This window comes from Myotis brandtii, unplaced genomic scaffold, assembly GCF_000412655.1.
Source record: "Myotis brandtii unplaced genomic scaffold, ASM41265v1 scaffold1053, whole genome shotgun sequence".
Taxonomy (NCBI): Eukaryota; Metazoa; Chordata; class Mammalia; order Chiroptera; family Vespertilionidae; genus Myotis; species Myotis brandtii.
This window is the reverse complement of record NW_005353549.1, coordinates 598,632-618,132: the sequence shown is the minus strand read 5'-3', so window position 1 is coordinate 618,132 and position 19,501 is coordinate 598,632. Positions and strand designations below refer to the sequence as shown.

Here is a 19,501-nt window from a genome sequence, read left to right as displayed (position 1 = left end):
GCAAAAACATAGCCTGAACCCCAGCTCACTTTAGTTTACATCTCATAGAAACTGTGTCACATCCTCACCCCTAGCTGCAACAGGCCGACGTCGAAACTGTGCTTGTAACTTTTCTTGCCTCTTTAGACAGGCACAGGAGACCACGTCTAGGCCCTAGTCACACAGCCGTGAGAAGCCGTGTTTAAAATGTACTGCGTTTGTGAGGGGTGTGAACCATAAGGAGCTTTAGCCTTTTCTCATCTGCTCATTCAGATTAGTTTGCTAAATAAACGGAATGTTTTCTTGGAAAGCACAGAGCTCCAAAGCAAGGAAAGCAGGAGTTTTTCAGACGAGAAGGGGTCAAATGCCGATGATAGCTCTTTGCATCTGGAAACGTCCAGCGGGACTAAGGATTTCAGCCCCTGGGATGGGTCACAGAAGCGGCAGCTGCTCCTTAACAAGAGCTCCAAGGAAGAGGTCTGTGGGAAGGGGTGGCAACATGAAGACACAGTTTGGATGCGAGTTTGTCCTCTCTCCATGTAAACTGATTCTAATATTGTAAAAGTCACTTCATTTTTTAACAGTTTTATTGCGATATCATTTAAATACCATACAATTCACACATTTAAAATGTATATTTTAATTGGTTTTTAGCATATTCACAGATATGTGCAAACATCACCACAGACAATTTTAGAACATTTTTATGATCTCAGAAGAAACTGTAATATCACCTGTCTGTCTTCATCCCCTCCAGCTCTCAGCAACCACTAATCTTCTTTGTATCTCCATAGAGTTGCTTTCTCTGAACATTTCATGTAAAGGGAATCATATAATATGGAGTCTTTTATGACTGGCTTCTTTTATTTAGCACTATGTTTTCAAGGTACATTTATGCTGTAGAATGTATTAATACCCCATTCTTTTTTATGGCTGAGTAATATTCCACTGTATAGATATACTACATTTTTGTTTATACATTCATTTGTTGATGCACATTTGGGTTGTTTCTACCTTTAGTTATTATAAATATGTTGCCATAAGCATTCTTGTATAAGTTTTGTGTGGACATACACTTTCATTTTATTGGGAATATACCTGAGAGTGGACTTTCTGGGTCACGTGGTATCTCTATATTAACCATTTAAGGAATCGCCACAGTGTTTTTCAAAGTGACTGCATCATTTTACATTTCCATATGTAGTGTATGAGTGTTCTGAATTTTACACATCCTCACCAATACTTATCTGACTATTTTTTATTCTAGCCATCCTAGTCAATGAGGAGTGATTTCTCATTGTGGTATTGATTTGCATTTCCTTGAATATAATGCTATTGAGCATGTTCTCATGTGCTTATTGGCCATTTTTATATCTCCATTGGAGAAACATCTGTCTTTGCCCATATTAAGTGGGTCATTTGTTTTTTTAAAAAATATATTGTTATTGATTTCAGACAGGAAGAGAGAGGGAGAGAGAGATAGAAACATCAATGAGGAAAGAGAATCATTGATTGGCTGCCTCCTGCATGCCCCCTACTGGGGATCAAGCCCACTACCTGGACATGTGCCCTTGCCCGGAATCAAACCCGAGACCCTTCAGTCCTCAGGCTGATGCTGTATCCACTGAGACAAACTAGCTTGGACAGGTCACTTTTATTTTTTATTGAGTATAGGAGTCTTTTCATATTCTTGTACAAGTCTAATATTACACATATGATTTATAAATATGTTCTCCTATTTTGGGGGTTGTCTTTTTATTTTGTTGATTGTGTTCTTTGAAGTACAAGTGCTTTTAATTTGGATGTTGTCCAATTTGTCTTTTTCTTTTATTGCTCATATGAGAGTTCATTGCCAAACCCAAGGTCATAAATTTTACTCCTACATTTTATTCCAAGAGTTTTAAGGTTTTAGCTCTTACATTTGAGTGTTTGATTTATTATGAATTGCTTTTTGTGTATGGTGTGAGGTAAGGGTCTGACTTTACTTTTTTCATGTGGCTATCCATTTGTTCAAAACACTATTTCTTGACCATTCAATGGTTTTGACATCCTTGTTGAAAATCAGTTGACCATGGACACACGGTTTTATTTCTAGGCTCTTAATTCTAATCCATCAATCTTTATGTCTATCCTTGTGCCAATACCACAGTCTTGATTACATTATTTTGTAGATAGGTTTTGAAATCAGGAGGTGTGAGTTCTCCAGTTTTGTCTTCTTTTTCCAAGCTTGTTTGGGCTATTATGATTCCATTACAATTCTATATGAATTTTCTATATAGTGAATTTTAGAAATCAGCTTATCAATTTCTACAAAGAAACCAGATGAGATTCTGGTAGGGGTTGCATTGTATCTATAGATCAATTTGCGAAGCATTGCCATCATAACAATGTTAACTCTTCTTATCCATAAATTGCTTCTATTGGTGTAAAAAAACATTTTGTGCTGTCTCTTTGTTTGCCTTTGTTCAGTGTTTTTTTATTTTACTGGTCATGTGTGAAAACAGAGCATAATAGGGAAATATAGAATTGAAGTACAGTGGTATAGACAAGGAAGAGTAATTAAGGAATAGAACATGGTTCCTGTGAATATATCCAGGTAGAACAGTTCCCTGCAAGATCCATCTTTTGTTAGAAGCAAATACTAGAGGCATTTCATTCCAGCGCCTCATTTGGGGTCATCTCTTTCTTCCACAAGCTGCAGCCCCTGGGCTCCCTTCCTTTTTAATGCTGTGGCTGCCATGGCAACGGTTCATATGGGCTGGAAGAGAGAAGATGAGGCCTCTCTGGAGCCATCATTAGTGCTACTCTGGCCAGCAGGGGGTGCCAAGAAGAGCAGCCACTCGCACCTTCTTTTTCTAACTACTCAGACCCATGAACGCCCAGTACCTGGCACTACCTGAGCGGTGGCCTGTGTACACTACAAAAGGAGATCATGAACTCTCTTGAGGGATTTTTTAGAATTTGTGAGGATTTCACTAAGAATTCATATCAGAACACAATTTATGAGTGATTAACCAGAGAGGAAAATTGAAACTTTCCAATTCTAACTACAAAATATATTTCCAGAAATCAGAGAGCAGTTTCTTATTTTTTATTTATTTATTTTGGCTACACAGATTTACTTTTTACATTTTCTGCACTCAGAAGATTCACACATGTTAGATTCTCTCCTCTTTATGCACAGAGCGTTGAACATCCTAGGCAATTAATAACTGTTTATTAAGTTGAATTCAAATGCCCAGTCCCCAGGTGCTGCAGCAAGTCCTGATTCCATTCAGCGTATAGCAGTGGATCACCCACCAATGCTGTCCTAACACCAGAGTGGGAATTTCAGGAGGACACAGGGCCATTAATTCCATTGCATGTATGCATCAGAATATTTTACCTCACACGGGTGAGCAGGTGAGCACCTATTAAATTAAAATGTTATGCCAAATATGCTTTAAAAGAACAGTGAAGAACAAGGTAATGGTCTCCTATTACCCTCCCACAATAGCATCGTGGGGATAGTCATGAATTTATATTTCTGGATTGATATTATGTGGAATAGTTTGCACATCTCCAGTCTGTGAGCTTAAAATCTCCAGGTCTTTGATGCCTGTGACTGGCAGTTTTTGCCTTTGCAAATTCTTTAGTATGCAACCAATGCTGCATGATGCACATAGTTGACTAAATATTTATCAAATATTCATACAGTTACTCAGCAGATTAATTATTGAACAAGCTTCCACAAAACTATCTTTCTTTGCTACAGCTAATTCTCTATTGACATATGTTCTGAGGAGCTAGGGAAATAGCCATTTCAGCAAATTTTACTACTTTCAAGGTTATGCATTTAAGTGTGAGAAAGCAAGACACACATGAAAGCCCACATCACTGATTTGAATTGCTTAAAAGATTTAAAGATATAGATGCACCTCCTAATGTTTTGGGGTGGGTATTTTTGCCTTTTGAATAAATTTAATTTTTAAAGTATACGTTAGCCCTAGCCAGTTTGGCTCAGTGGATAGAGCATCGGCCAGAGAACTTAAGGGTCCAGGGTTCAATTCTGGTCAAGGGCATATGTCTGGGTTGTGGGCTCAAACCCCAGTAGGGGTCGTGCAGGAGGCAGCCCATCAATGATTCTCTCTCATCATTGATGTTTCTATCTCTCTCTCCCTCTCCCTTCCTCTCTGAAATCAATAAAAATATATTTTTTAAAAATAATAAAATATAAAGTATATTTGAATAACCTACTAACTGACAAAAGGTATTCTTTAAATAACTAAAAATAATTTCCATTCTGACGTATTACACAATATTCTCCTGTGCATGATTTCATTGATTTTTCCATAGGAAACCCAAGATCATGTCTCTATTCCCATTTTTCAGGCCAATGAGGTTCTCAGTTACCCACTAGTTTTCCCAAATTCACACAGACAATAAGTGGCTAAGTTGGCACTGGAACTTGTGAAGAATAGGTTTGTACATTAAAGGGAAATAATGGAAACATTTGCTATTGGATAAATAGATTTTTTATTTTAGCAACTTTTTTCACCCATCTATGTATTCTGAATTGGAGTTATACTAGCACAGTTCTTCACTTGTTTTTGACAGGCTATACCAAAAATAAAAAAGGTTCCATTTCCATATACCAGATGAGAAGAAATGGGGGAGAGGGGACCTGAAACCTTTGGCCGCTCATCAGGCAGCTGTTCTATAGCATCGGACAAAGGCAGGATGAGCAGGTTGCCAGTGATCAAGTGATCACATCGTCATCAAAACTTGGTGACTGTATAGGGGACTGTAGAAATAAGAAGGGGGTTGGAAAGGGATACCAACTATTGTCACCATCCAACTGTGGCACAGTTTTAAATGTATTGGACTTTTGGATAATTACATGGGATTTGCACTCCTCAGAAGACTATCAGTTCCTTTATGAAGCTGAATTCAGCTTTCAGTTCGATCTGGGTAATTTATATCTCCTTCACAGAAGAAAAGCAGATACTGTGTATCATGCATCTCAGCATTTCTATTTTCAAATCCAATGCAGCGTTCTGATTTCCACTCCTTTTAATTGGGTCAAGTTTTTTTTTCCCCCCATTAAACTTTCTTAACAAAACTTTATAGTTTACTTCTAAATGCTACATCTGTTAATTTTTTTTCCCTAACAACATTATCATAATCTACCCATTTGGTGATCTGCTTAAAACCTTAAAAATAGGAATTTAAACAATATTCTTGGTATCATAGTAAATGAATACATTGAAACAAAGCATTCAAACTTGTTTCCAAATTACCCTTTTGTGAAGAAATGTTTAAAAGCACACTTTTCTATAAGCATGATAATTAATATTTATTATAAATAGGTCAGGGTTTCAAGATTACTGACCAGCCATTAATTGCTAATGTATTGGTCCAAATAAGAAGTAATACAGGTTACAACATTATCAGCAGATGTGTTCATGTTGTAAAACATGAGTGGTATATGTAATTGGTTGTAAGTAATACAAATGCTTGGCATAAACTCTTGAGACTTCCAATGTGGAGATGTTTGGTGAAAAGCTTTGCAATCCACTGGCATGCACCATTCTTTCATTCAAGACAAATATGTGGGTGGAATCAGCAGGAGTCCATTCTGGTTTTCAGAGAGTGCCCTGGAGCTGTCCACCAGAAGGTGCTGGGAAAGGCAACCACAGATGGTCCAGGTACACAATCACTTCAGCCTGAATCAGAATAAGCAGACTCGTGTTAGAGTGTTGCTACACTGTGTATGACCCGGAAACTGCTTCTTGACAGTTGCAAGGCCACCTTCAATGTCCTTTAATAATTATAAGGAAAAGATGTTTTCTCTACAAAATAGGGAGACGATTCAAATAAAACAAGGAATCATGTATTTTGTCCCGAGATATAAATGCCATTCCTAATAGGTACCTGGCTGAATTGCTAAATAAGTGGCATTTTATCCCAGAATATTTAAGTCCTTTATCGACGAATGTAAGTTCAGACTTTATGGGTTTTCCTAGTATTTCCAACTCCATGTTGGAAAAGCAAACGTCATTTTTAAAATTAGCTATTTACGCCCAATAGAATCGCCCTCCTAGTAAACTGAATGGAAAAGCGGACAAAAACATTTGTAGGTTTAGCAATATACAAGGACTGACTTTCAGATCCATCGTAAAGGTCAGATGTAATATTCAAAAACAAATTAAAAGGCAGCCACTCTATTGGACTCAGAAGATTCCAGCAAGCGCTGGGCACCCATGGGCATTGGTTCAAAATGTGTTTATTGTGATCACGCCCCAGATGATGCTGCAAGCACTATTAAGGACCCTATTCACTACCATCCTTCTGCATTATGTATGCAGTTATTGTTTTGCATTATGCACTATCTAAAATGATACAAAAACATTTTGCTGAAAAATAAACCACTGGTTTTATGCTTAACACCAGGATTACAAAATGTGATGTCATGAATTATTCATATCATTCGAGTTAATGTAATCATTTTCTCCTCAGCGCTAAGCCTCTCTGAATAGTGTCCTATACAGCCACTGTTTTGAAGAACTTAATACTAGGGGGAGAAACACCTGGCATTAACTGACAGTGAATTAGGCTCATTGTCACTTTGGGGGGGGGAACTGCAATTTAATATTTGATCTTCTGTACATCCTAATTTCAGGGAGCATTTGTCAACACTACAAAATGAACCAACCTTAGAAATTTGTAGAAATATTGACCTTGACATTTAGACATAGATCTATATAGAAGTAAACACACACACATTTGAAATTTGGAATATAGAATGGAATTCATCTTTGTTTCTTCCAAAGCAATCATGTGATATAGTTTGAATGAGTTTATGAAAATAGGAAATCAACTTTGATACACATTTATAATTTATTTAGAACAAATCTTTCAAAGAAGCACTGACCTTAGTACAAAGCATGTTGAGAAAGATAAACACATCATTGCAACTTGGGCTACAGATTGAAGTAATGTATCTTCAAGACCAAGATAAAATATGCTTCTGAATGTTTGAAACTTTATAGAGAAAAGACGAAGATTGGCTTAAGACTGGTAGCAGCAAATTTTTACATTGAGAATCCCCTTCTGTTTGCCTACCTTTGACTTTTTATCCATGTTATAACATCATAAAGTTATACCTGAATGTTTCCACTACTCTTGAATTAGAAGATGTGTCATTCTGGGATTGAATATATGATCGTGTTATGTGAGAAGAGCAGAGTCCAACAAATCTGATTCCTAATTTCAGCCCCTTGCACTGCCCAGCTCCTGCGCATCTAAAAGTGATGATATCACCTACCCAGCAACCCTGAGGATGGTGGACGGAGCCTCAAATGACATTATAATGTGATGTAAAACATGTCAAAAACCCTGAAGTGATCCACAAATATGAGGAGCTATTATTTAAAACAAAAAATGTCTATGACCCATATACAGTTGTAATCTACAGAAGTGGTAGAATGGATAAGTAAAGATATTTATAGTTAAGAAAAACCTTAGGAATGCAATTACTTAGGAAAAAGAAAAACATAGCAATTTAAGAATGGAGTTGTATCCAAATCTATATGGAATAACTCACTCATATAATTAATTAGCAAAAGGATGAAAAGTTTGGACATTGTGTCAGGAATAATCACAATTGCATTCCAGAACAATTTTCATCTCTCCCAACACCCAGCATCTTGCATACAGTTGGGATTCAGCCACCATTGCCTGATTAATAATGAAGAAAGACAAATACTGTGGTCAACCCAACAGTGATTGAACATTCATTTATTATAAGGTCAATATAAGATCTGTTCGATTGCTCCTCTGTAATAACAAATGCCTGGAGAACTTGAAACTCAGTCTTTATCAAGTAATAACAAATTGGCAATGTTCGCCACTTCCCAAAACAGCAGTGGGGCATTTTAAGGGGTGGGTGGAGGTAGTGGAGAGGGGTGGATGGCAATGACTCCTTAAGTTAATGACTTATTTGATTGACTTCTATACCATATTCTCTTTTCTACTTAAGAGCTTCAATAAAGGAACATTTCTCTTTCCCCTAAATAAAAATTATTAGGCGTTCTGTTTTTCAATCTTAGAAGCATACTTCAACTGGCCTCATTAATATTGTGAAATGGGCCAGAAGAAACCATGTCACATTAGAAGAGCTGCCTTTCCTTTCGCTTCAACAGCACCTTGACCTTCTCCAGCAGTCACATCCTGTGCCTCTATCATGATTCTCACTGCTTCCCAGGGCGACCGCCTGGTGTCCCAAGGGCCTGGGGCCACAGGGTGGTCCCCAGAGACACTGAACAGGAAGCCTCTCGGGTCAGCCCTTCATTTTCTCACTCACACACTCACAGTTTCAAACAATTATCATGTGTTCAAATGCGCCACCCCACCAACCCCCCAAAACAGATTTAGCTTAAAAAAAAATTCTGTAGGACGGAGAACCAGAGCTGGTGCTTTAAGCCTCTCAGTGAAGCTACAGCCTAATTACTGCCTGCTGCGTGGCGCAGTTAAACACAATCAGTCAGAAAGCCTTAAAGATACAATATCCCTTTTCACAAACTGTCTGCTTGTCAATTCCAAGTCACCCCCCTGCTTTAAATCAACCAACCACAGAGCTGTTATGAACAGCAGCTGATTTTCCATGCAGCGCTGCAAAACAAAATCACACCGTATCCTATTTTTAATGGCCACAGTTTTTCAACTGCATAACAAGAGTTAGCTGGCACTGCTGAGCTGAACGGTATCAAAAAAATGGGCTCAAGTAGAAATAGCATGGGACCCTTGAAGTGAACAAGTACAGACCCAATTACAAGAGCATTGTGGTGCTCAGTGCCAATTACATCCAAATAACAGTGGAGCAAATTTCCCCGTAATAGTTACATTGTAGGCATCAACTTCTTTTATTTTTGTTCCTCCAGGATGCAGCTTGATACTTAAAAGGGGGGAAAGGCTGAATCATAAATATTATTTTATTAACACACAGTCTATTTATGCACAAAGTCTTTTCTGGGATGCGAGTCTGCAGACGTGGTACCTCCGTCAACACAGAGAGAAGACTTCTGCCTCTTCCCACAGAGCTCATGGGTTGCCAGGAGGTTCACTTGGGAAAAATCGGTTTCTTCCTTGTGTGTGGCTCATTAGAAATGACCTTTCAACCTTTCATCAAACAACAGGTTTTGAAATTACTTAAGACTTAGGGATACAAACAGGCAGTAAAGGGGTTCTTTTCTTTTTTTAAGGAAACCTGGCCCCATCTCCAAGGTAGTGGGTAAAATTGGCATTCTATGAACTGAGCCTGGGCTGGTGGGCGTGGACGCATGACAGACACCTTAATAGCTAGAAGAAAAGAAAAGAGAGACATGAGAAAACAAATGAAGAGGTGAAAAGGAAGGTGCATTTAACAAATTGACCCTTCAAACCTGGGGTCAAGATATGGGAAAAGAGGAGGCAAGAGAGACCAGGTTAAACAAAGCCAACAACGAAACGTCGTGATAGACTATGTGTCGTACTTTGTTGACTCTCAGAGAATCAGAGAAACAGTGGCTTTTCCATGGCGTCCTACCTCACCCTGGACCACACCCTGTCCCTGTGGTCACCCAGCGGTGCTGGAACCGTCTGCCACAGACAGCCAGCTTCCTTTGTTCCTTCAGTATCAACTTCCCTTTCCGTTTCTTCCAGGCCACTCCGGGCACTGGCAGTAGGACAGGGCCCCGTCTCTTCAAGGCTGGCCACTGAGGCTGGAGGACTACAGTGAGGCGAATTAATGATGTCCCCGGGGCTTTATCCATGTGCTGCAGGGGATGCGAGCACAGCGAGAGCCGGCAGACCTTTCTTCCTTCGCCGCTTTGCTCTGCTCGCTTTCTCTCTAGCTGGAACCATGAGATGGGTCATGTGATCCAAGCTGTGCATCATTTGCTCTTTCCTCTCTTCCCATTTAGCGTGAGCTTCATCCGGAAGCATAATAAACCAAAATGTCTTCTTTGAGGTTGTAAGATAAGATTTAAGTTCTTTAAACGCTCTCATCGGGAATAAAAGATCAAAAGACATGCCGCTAATTACAAATAAATGTTAAAAAAACTGGGAACACATCCAACCCTCTCATGTTAGAAAGGAGGAAACTGAGGCCTCAGAGGAACGTGAACTCCATAAAACATTTATCGTCAGAAAGCGACGGCATCAACAGCCAAGACCATGGGCCCTGACTCCAAGACTCGTGGTAGCAGTGGGAATGCTATTTATTCTACACGGTGACTCACAAATCTAGGTTCTGCGAACTACAAAAAGCCTGACTCAGAACTCCAGGGAGTAAGGAGCTAACGGGACTTGAAATATAGGCCAGAGATTGTGGTATGAGGATGTCTGTAGATAAGCAGCATTGGGTATGTGTATGCATCCACTAATGAATTATGTGTCTGGAACTTCCTACCATTAACCAAAATAACCTTTGACGGCAGTCAGCATATGTACTTCGAGCTATTTTTGGTGAAAGGGAGGAAGAATCAGAGGGATAGCTGAGGCGGGGGAGCAGTGGCAAATGAGGAGACAGACTCAGGCAAGGACATGAAGATGGACCCTGTGAAGGGCATGGGCCTGGGGGAGGCCAGCGAGGGCACAGGGAACCAAGGCCCCAGATCCACCAGCAACCCAGGCCCAAGTCTTTGTCTGTCTCTGCCGACTGTCTCTTTGTCCCCTGGAAGGTAAAGGAGAAAGGTTCTGAACCTTCCCACTGGCCAATTGCAACGTGACCCAAAATGTAAAATCAAGCCACCCTTCCCGACCGAGAAATGATTTCAGTCCGTCCTGCCTTGCCTCAAAATTCCCCAGCCTTTGTCACTAGCTGACATCCCTTTAGACACTGAGAGCTGAGATGACCTCAAATGCAAATGTGTGGATGAGGTAATGGTTAGTCAGTGAAATAAAAAATAGAAACAACCCATCAGATGGAAAAGACGGATGTGTGATCTTTTTCGGGTTTGACTGAAAAGTGGAGGAGGAGGGTACTGGCTACCTCCTGCAGGGGAAGAAGATATAAGTTTTTTAAAGAGGGGGCTAAAGACACAGAGAGAAAACTTCCAGGACTTCACAGCTCTTGGAGGGATGTGGAAGGAAGCTTAGCATGGAATCCATTTTAATCTGCAGCTAGAAAATGGAGTTTATCCTCAAATGATTTAGGATGATGTGGGGGGGGGGTGTAGATGTTATGGGGAGTTTTATTGTTTGCTGCTTCTGTTGTTTTTATCATCACTTGCTTCCTATAAATAAATCCCCCCTCCCCCCAGGGAATTCTACCCCGTAACTATATTGACTTAATTCTGAAGCGCTGGTACAATTAAAAGACCGTTCTAATTAATAGGCAATAGGATGGTTGTATGTGAAAGATTTCAGCAGTTTATGCGTGGTACACTAAACGAATCTAAACCAAGTCACAAAAGGCATCAGAGCTCCATGAGAATTGATTCAGCTGCAATGCTGAGAATATTTTTCACACCAGGTAGTCACAGTGCTCCCTGCATTTGGGATTGGACTGAGAAAAAGAAAACAACAACAAAAACAAACAGCTAAGCATAATTTGCTGTGCCGGCGGCAGTAAAATGGCTTCTCCTTTCAGCTGAGAAGTGCCAACCACCAGAGCAGAGGCACGCTTACTGCAGGGATGGTACTCCTGGCCCACCACAGAGGGCCCTGGGAGGGTCGCTGTGTTTGTTTTTCTAACAGGGAGTGGATGAGACAGCCTGGCTCCCAACCTGGCCCTGGCCACGTACAAGAGATGGAAGCCGGGTGGGTAACTTCCTCTCTCTGCTGCAATGTCCTCATATGCAAAACAGGATGAAAGCAGTCTTTCCTCCTTGGGCTGCTGTGAAGACTGCATAAGTGAGTGCATGGAAGGCCCCCGGGATGCAGTGAATTCCGTATTATGATTATTATCTAGGGCCAGCGTTACCGACCTGTGATGGTGCTGGGAAGAAGCTGCGTGATTCAGCGTCTCCCACATTGCCTACCAATCTATTTTGTTCCGTGGGTCTAAGCATGCAGGGCCGGGGGGTGGTGAGGAGACGTTCCTGACTCTCATCTCTCAAATGAAGTCCTGCAGTGTAATGCTGTGCAACCCACGACACTTCCACATTCTCCTTGGCGAATGCCAGGGGTGTCTGAGCACTCGAAACAAAGATGCCCGCTGGTTACCCAAGAAGGCGAACCCTAGTCGGTCTTAAATACTGTGTGGTCATGATCACCTATTTATTTTAAAAAACGGCGTTCCTGATATTCATACTTCTGCAGGCAGTCTGGATGTAACCTTGCAAGAAAAAGTATTACTTAGAAATGAAAACATTGAATTCCTTACCTACCACAAGATACCTTAGAAAAGATTTGGAGGGAGTCTTGGTCAGGGGGCCCAGAAGGCCATGTTGTTAGACTTGGCTGCTCAGCTTCGGAACCTTCTGCGTAGGTTTAGAGAAGCCGCCCCTTACATAGCACAGTGGGCCATTCTCGCAACCATGCCAGGTACACGAGTCCGGGCCACACCTAGAGCTTCAATAGGAAGCATTAGCCAGCCATTCTGCAGCATCCAGGCAGTGGTGGCTGTGATTCTAGGGGCAGCTCCAGGCTTCAAGGTCTGTGGTGTGCCAGGTAAAGCTCTAGGGCCCAGTGCCAGGGGCAGTGGTCTCTCTACTAGGCACCACCCTGAAACATGACTTCAGGCTCCATTCCTGAGTGCATAAACTCTGAGCCTCACCCGGCCAGTGTCGCTCAGTGGTTAAGCAGCAACCTATGAACCAGGAGGTCAGGGTCCAATTCCCAGTCAGGCCACATGCAGTGAGCTAGGTCCCCAGGGTGGGGCGTGCAGGAGGCTGCCAATCAATGATTCTCTCTCCTCATTGATGTTTCTATCTCTCTCTCTCCTTCTCCTTCTCTCTGAAATCAATAAAATATATATTTTTAAAACCCTCTGAGCCTAGTTCTCTGGCCCTGATGGAGATTTTGTAAGCTACCCAATATCTTTTTAATAATTTTTTTCATACATCAGCCACAATACGTTTCTGCTGCTTAAGCTAAGAACTCTGTTTGACTAATAGAGTGACCCGTATGGGGTTTTTTTTTGAGCTAGACATCCTCATAAGTCCTGAAAAGTTTGAGTTCAAGTGAAATAAGCTAAGCAACATTCACTGGACTCTTTCTGATCAGACACACCTGCAAATTTCATTAATTTCTGAGTGTCAGGTATTAGAAAAGATATTGTCGAACTAGAACTTGATCCTTGATCCAGCTAGGACAACGGTGCTGGAAACTCTATCAGATAAGGAAGGTCCTGAGGGCTGTTTCTCCAGACAGCAGCTTCCAGGCTAGAATGACAGAGTCACTGCCAACCGCCTTTCCTTCAATAATCCAATGGGATCCTTTTAAGGATTGTGTCCCCTAAAGTAAATGCCTTTGGGATTTCATCATGAGGTAACAGGTTAGATTGCATTATATCTAAGATCCCTTCTCACTACAACATCTCCTCATGCTCTTGAAGACCTAAATTGCAAACACTAATGTCCACTAGCTATGACTTTTAATCATCAGTACCATTATCCAATATAAAGAAGAGAGAATATTTGACATCACCGGTAAAATCATGTGCATTCACTAATTTTTCTTTCTTAAGTTTTCAAAATTATGGGGGGACTGTATTCAACACCTAGTAAGAACTCAATCAATTCTGTACTAAATTGAATTGAATGATGTCCATGGCTTGATTCAGCCAAGAACATCTTTTCCACTTTCTCAGTTAATTATCCTTCCTGGTTCCCTGACTATTTCAGCTTCTTCCTGACCCTGCGTCCATGGGCATTGCTTTAATCACTCAGTCTTCTTCGTCAATCCCCTGTAGACAAGTTCATCTCAGCTTCATCCTGACTCTGAATCACCAGCTTTCTTTTCTAACTTTGTTTCCTTTCCTTCCAAAGCATCTCTAGGCCAACAACCCAGTAGTCTCCTACAATTGTCCAAATATCTTTCTCAGGGTAAAGGCTCAGGAAAATATTTTTTTGAATAAATGAATAATTCACTATCTCATAATGACTTTGTTTTACACCCATTAGCAAAAATATGTTTATAATTTTTCTGACATTTTCCTATGTTAATGAGCACATATTTTAAACTCTTTATTGAAAAGGAAAGAAAATTATTAGATTTCAGGGCTTTCAAACATCACTTACATTTGTTCTTACTTTTATTCTGGGTCAAAGACCATGCTTAGAAATAAGACTTAAAAGCAGCCTGTGATAAGCATTCTCTAAACTTTGAAAATGCTAGCTCATTTTAAATGTTGTTGCTCATATCTTATCATATTCCTAAAATTATGGGATATAATAGTGATAATTAGTATTGCTGTAGACAAAGCACATAAATAAATGCCTCTTTTCATGACACTAAATAAATGCAGAGGACTCTGCCATTTATTTAGCGAACCAGGGCCACTTTGACCTTACATAAAAGGCACTGGTATTAAGTGATTAACTATGGGAATCTCCCAATTTGCACTTGAACGCTGGAAGTACTAGTTCAGTGATGTATTAAGTCTTTCATTTTAAACTTTCCATCACAGCTTCTGCTACTTCCACTTTCCTCACAACTGCCCCGTTGTTTGTTAAGATGCAAAGAGTTGGATTCATCAAAGGGATGACAGCAGGTGTCTTTCAAAAATTTCAGCCACTAAAAAAGCATTCCTATTGATTTTTATCTTTAATATTAAATATTAATGAACAGTTCCAGTGATAATTAGCAATTTCCCTTAATTACAGAAAATTGGCACTTCACAAATAACAAACTCTGATATTATCTAGTATTGTGCCAGTTTTCCTTTTAATTTGGAAATTCAGCAATTATCACCAGAATTATGTAGGTTAAAGTGTGTCAGATTCCAGATAAACAACTTAAAATACCCAGCAATATGAGGTTCAATGTCAAGAAAAGCTTAATATCAGCATTTAAAGAAAAAAAATGTTAGTGACTCTCCTTTGCTATTGCATTGTGGGAGTCAAGAAAAGCTTAATATCAGCATTTAAAGAAAAAAATGTTAGTGACCCTCCTTTGCTATTGCATTGTGGGAAGGTGTTCAAGTTTGTTTTATTTCAGTCTGGCCCCTGCAGATGACATCGGGTGCAGAATCTGGACAGAAAATATAAATTTTAATATCACTCTACTTAACACCTGATAATAGCACTTTTATACATGCTATTTTCCAATTTGAGAATTTGCATTTTTGTTGTTGTTTACTTCTAAAAGCTCATCAACATTTAGGAAGACAGAATTTCTCCAGGGCAAAAGAACCAACTGAAATATACATGTGCTTATCAATTCCTACTGAATGCAAACCAGCCTTTATATGGACTCTGTTCCTGAGGTTCACATCGATGTTAAGAAGTCAGGAGTTCGCCATAACCGGTTTGGCTCAGTGGACAGAGCGTCGGCCTGCAGACTGAAGGGTCCCAGGTTCAATTCCGGTCAAGGGCATGTACCTTGGTTGTGGGCACATCCCCAGTGGGAGGTGTGCAGGAGGCAGCTGATCAGTGTTTCTCTCTCATCGATGTTTCTGGCTCTCTATCCCTCTCCCTTCCTCTCTGTAAAAATCAATATAATATTTTTTTTAAAAAAAGAAGTCAGGAGTTGGGAAAATGCCTTTTATGTCAGTTCACTTTGGCATGGCCTGTTCAATGCTGACCAATCAGAAGCCCGTAATTAACTCTGGTTAATACCAGGAATCATAAAATCACCTATTATTTTGTCATCTTAATGTGTGTCAGAATTACTCTCAACACAGTAGCACATAGTTTTATCTGGACCAGATCCTCATAAGTTCAACAGCTGGAAGCAGATGCTTGACTAGGCCTCCCAGCTTTCAGAAGTCTTTCCTGATCTCAGCAGTTCTGAGACCAAAATTCAGGCTGCATTTGCATCTCACCAAAATAACTGGTTTCCTGAAATGTATAAAATTCAGTCAACTGAATCAACCCACAGGAAGCCGAGTCAGTTTGACATGTTGTTGTTGTTTTCATTAAAGTAATATGTGGTATATGTATTATTCAACCCTTCCTCAAAAAGGAAAAATTAGGTCAGGTGATAAGAGCGATCAGATTTCTATTACTATGATAAATAAAACTATAGTTTCCAATAATGCCATTAAGAACAGATTAAAAATAAAACTATGACTATATTGAAAAATATTGCAATTGATTTTCCACTTTCAAGGAGGAAAGACAACAGAGGACATGGACTTAAAGGCCAACAAAAGAGCTTAAAATCAAAGCAAAATGAAATCTTCCAATCTTTGAGGACTAGGAAACAATGGAATGTATTAGAGATGGGAGATAGTAGAACATGTTTTTTTTTCTCCTAGATATTATTTCCAATCCACTAGAATTCAGAAGTGAGGGAGATTACTGTCTGTATCATTTCCCTATGAACAAAAGAAAATCACAATGGTTCTCCATTTTCCATCAGACCAAGTCCAAATCAAAGCCTTAACACCACCTAACCCATTCAAATGTGCCTCCCACAGCTCTCATCACCCCCTCCACTCCTATTTCCCCTCCACAGACTCCATCGCTATTACTATTCATTGCACCCTTAACCAAGATGACCCTCTCCTCTTTTCTCTACTAAATCAAATCCTGCCACATTTTCAATCTACCTGCTACAGTTATATAAAATATATAAACCAATGCTTTATTCAGTTGAACAGTCCAAATAAATGTATTTCCTCCACTTATATGATCCTATCAGTATTTATAGTTCCATATCAAATCTCACCTTTCCTGAAACTCACCTTTCTAACAACTGCAGGTAATAATGGCCTCTTCTCTCTGACAATCTCTTAAGACCTGCATTGCACCATATAAATTTCATGTTAGAATTTTATTATTTCACTAACTGGTACCATTTTCTAATTATCTTAGCACATGAGACATGTGTTCCTAATGAGATTACAAGGTCACTGACGGTAAGAACAAATCTCACCTCTCTTTTGTGTTACCCACAGAGCCTAGCAAGCACTTGGCAGAAGTGGGTAATGGTTTGGAGCAGGGCCCCGAGGTTGGACCAGAGGCAATTCTAGTTCTTTATCCATGACTAGCTGAGTTAAGTTGTACAAGTTGCTAGATTCATACTAAGTAAGTGTCATCTGTAAAAGGAATAATAATTTTGACCTCATTTATTTGTTAAGAGAAATTAGTAAAATAATCTCTAGGAATTCCTAAAATAATAGAATATGGTGTACAATAGGAAGCTATTATTGTTATATTATTAAAGTCTATGTCTTGCATTATAACTTACATTTGTACTGTACATATTTGTAGTCTTATCTGAAAGCAAATAACTCAACCTGAAGCCTATTTTATTTTTTAAAATAAAATACTAGAAACTCTATTTTACTGTATTTAAAACAACAATAACAACAACAGCCCAGCCGATGTTGCTCAGTGGTTGACCATCAGCCTATGAACCAGAAGGTCACGGTTCGATTCCCCATCAGGGCAAATGCCCTGGTTGTGGGCTCGATCCCCAGTGCGGGGTGTGCAGGAGGCAGTTGATCAATGATTCTCTCTCATTATTGATGTTTCTGTCTTTCTCGCCCTCTCCTTCCTCTCTGAAATCAATAAAAATAAAACTAAAACTTTAAAAAACAAACAACAACAACAAAAATACTTGATTGGTCTTTTGCTGTGAGCCACCTTCTACCTCCATTCAACCTATTTTCCCTTCATGTAGGATATCTAATAACCCTGGTTTTCCTGGAGTAGTGGGAAATGCCGACATTATTAACCATCTTGATCTAACTACACTCAACAAGCAGAAAATTCACATTTTCTCAAAGAAACCTGACACATTTACAAAAATTGAAAAATTTAAAGAATTGTTAGCATTCTAATCATATATTCTGATCACAATTCTATTAAGTCAATAAAAAAGATAAAAATTTTAAAACATCATACATTTAGAGATTTTTAAAAATCACTATTAAATAACTCATGGGTCTCAGAAGAAATAATGATGGAAATATATAAAATTAATTAAACTGAAATGAGATTTTACAGCTGAAAGATAACTTATATAATAAGAACAGTATCTACAGAAAAATCTAGAGTTTTAAAGTTCTCATATTACAAAAGAGAAAAGTATAAAAACCAATAAGCATACAATTTTAAAAGTTTTAAAGTATAACAATAAAAGATAAATTAAAAAGAAAAATGTAAAGTTAAATGCATCAATCAATTAATAGAAGAAAACAAAGATTCAATAGAAAAGATCAACCACAACATGTTTTAAAAAAGAGTAATAAAAAGGTAGAAAAAACTTTTAGCTCGGTGTTTCAAGGGAAAATAAGAAAACAAATAAACTAAATTAAGGTTGAAGTAGTTTAGATGCAACAGAAATTGCAAAGATACTAATGCATGAGAAAATTATGAGCTTTTGTTTGCCAGTAAATTTGAAATTTTTGATGAAATGTTTGAACAGAGTCCTAGACATATAATGTACAACTGATTTAGGAAGAATCAGAAAACTGGAAAAGAAGTTGAAATAGATGTTTAAAACTCTTCATGCAAAAAAGTACAGACAACTTTATAGATTAATTCCACCAAAGTTTAAAGGTGAACATCTTTTATATTATGTTTGCTCTCCCTGAAAATAAAAAACTGGGGGAATGCTTCCCAACCCACTAATGAGTTTAGTTGACCTTAATATCAGTATGAGAAATGCAAATTACCTGTCAACCTCACTTACTGTATAGATAGTTTATGTGAGTTAAGTCTTTATCTTGCATATTCTGGTATCCTTGGATAGCATAGTATTGAAAAATCAAGAAATCAAATTTTTTTAATCAAGAGTATAGCAATATTATTTAAGATTAGGGACCTACAATCAATAACTCGGACAGTAGACACATAAAAAAGATTACCTCTGAGGAGTAACAGTAAACCTGGTGGGTGGAAGAAATTCTTCATAAGCCTTTTGAACTATTTTGACCTGTAACCAAATGATAAATGAAAATGTGTAGTTTACCCAAAACAAAAGAAGAGAAATGTGTGGTTAAAAAGTAAAGATAACAGTTGGGATATAACATATTTTCAAGGAGAGGAACAGGTCAAAAAGTATCTGAAAGTTTTGGTCTTATTTTCTCCCTGCATTACCAGGCTGCCTTCTGCACTGTTGGCTGGGACAGGGGTGAGCATGGGACCAGCCAGTATAATCACAAGATCATGTTGGTCAGTGTTCAGATCTGTCTTCTTTTTTTTTTTTTTTTTTTTTTTTTTTTTTTTTTTCAGAAAAGCTAGCAAGGCTTTGTCATAAGTTATCTCCTTTCCCTGTTTTGTCTTATGGTTCTTTAGAACAGGTTAGCCTGGGCTTCCAACCCCCTCACTGCTTCTCACTGGAAAATGTAAGGGGGCAAAGATGATCAAATTGAATTTTGTAGGTCTGTAATTAAGCACTGCAATTTTTAATCTTATTTTTTAAATTCTTTATTGTTTAAAGTATC

At 38.9% G+C, this 19,501-nt stretch overlaps 1 long non-coding RNA gene across 1 annotated transcript in view; it reads right to left on the bottom strand.

Annotated features, from left to right (window-relative positions):
• Nucleotides 1-5,421: 5,421 nt before the first annotated feature.
• Nucleotides 5,422-19,501, bottom strand: part of LOC102239129 — a 42,673-nt gene continuing 28,593 nt past the window's right edge. The window contains exons 3-6 of the long non-coding RNA XR_313025.2: nucleotides 18,923-18,990; nucleotides 18,748-18,798; nucleotides 16,793-16,847; nucleotides 5,422-5,684 (exon numbers count right to left, since the gene is read on the bottom strand). This is a non-coding gene — a long non-coding RNA (uncharacterized LOC102239129). The remainder of the gene's footprint in view (nucleotides 5,685-16,792; nucleotides 16,848-18,747; nucleotides 18,799-18,922; nucleotides 18,991-19,501) is intronic.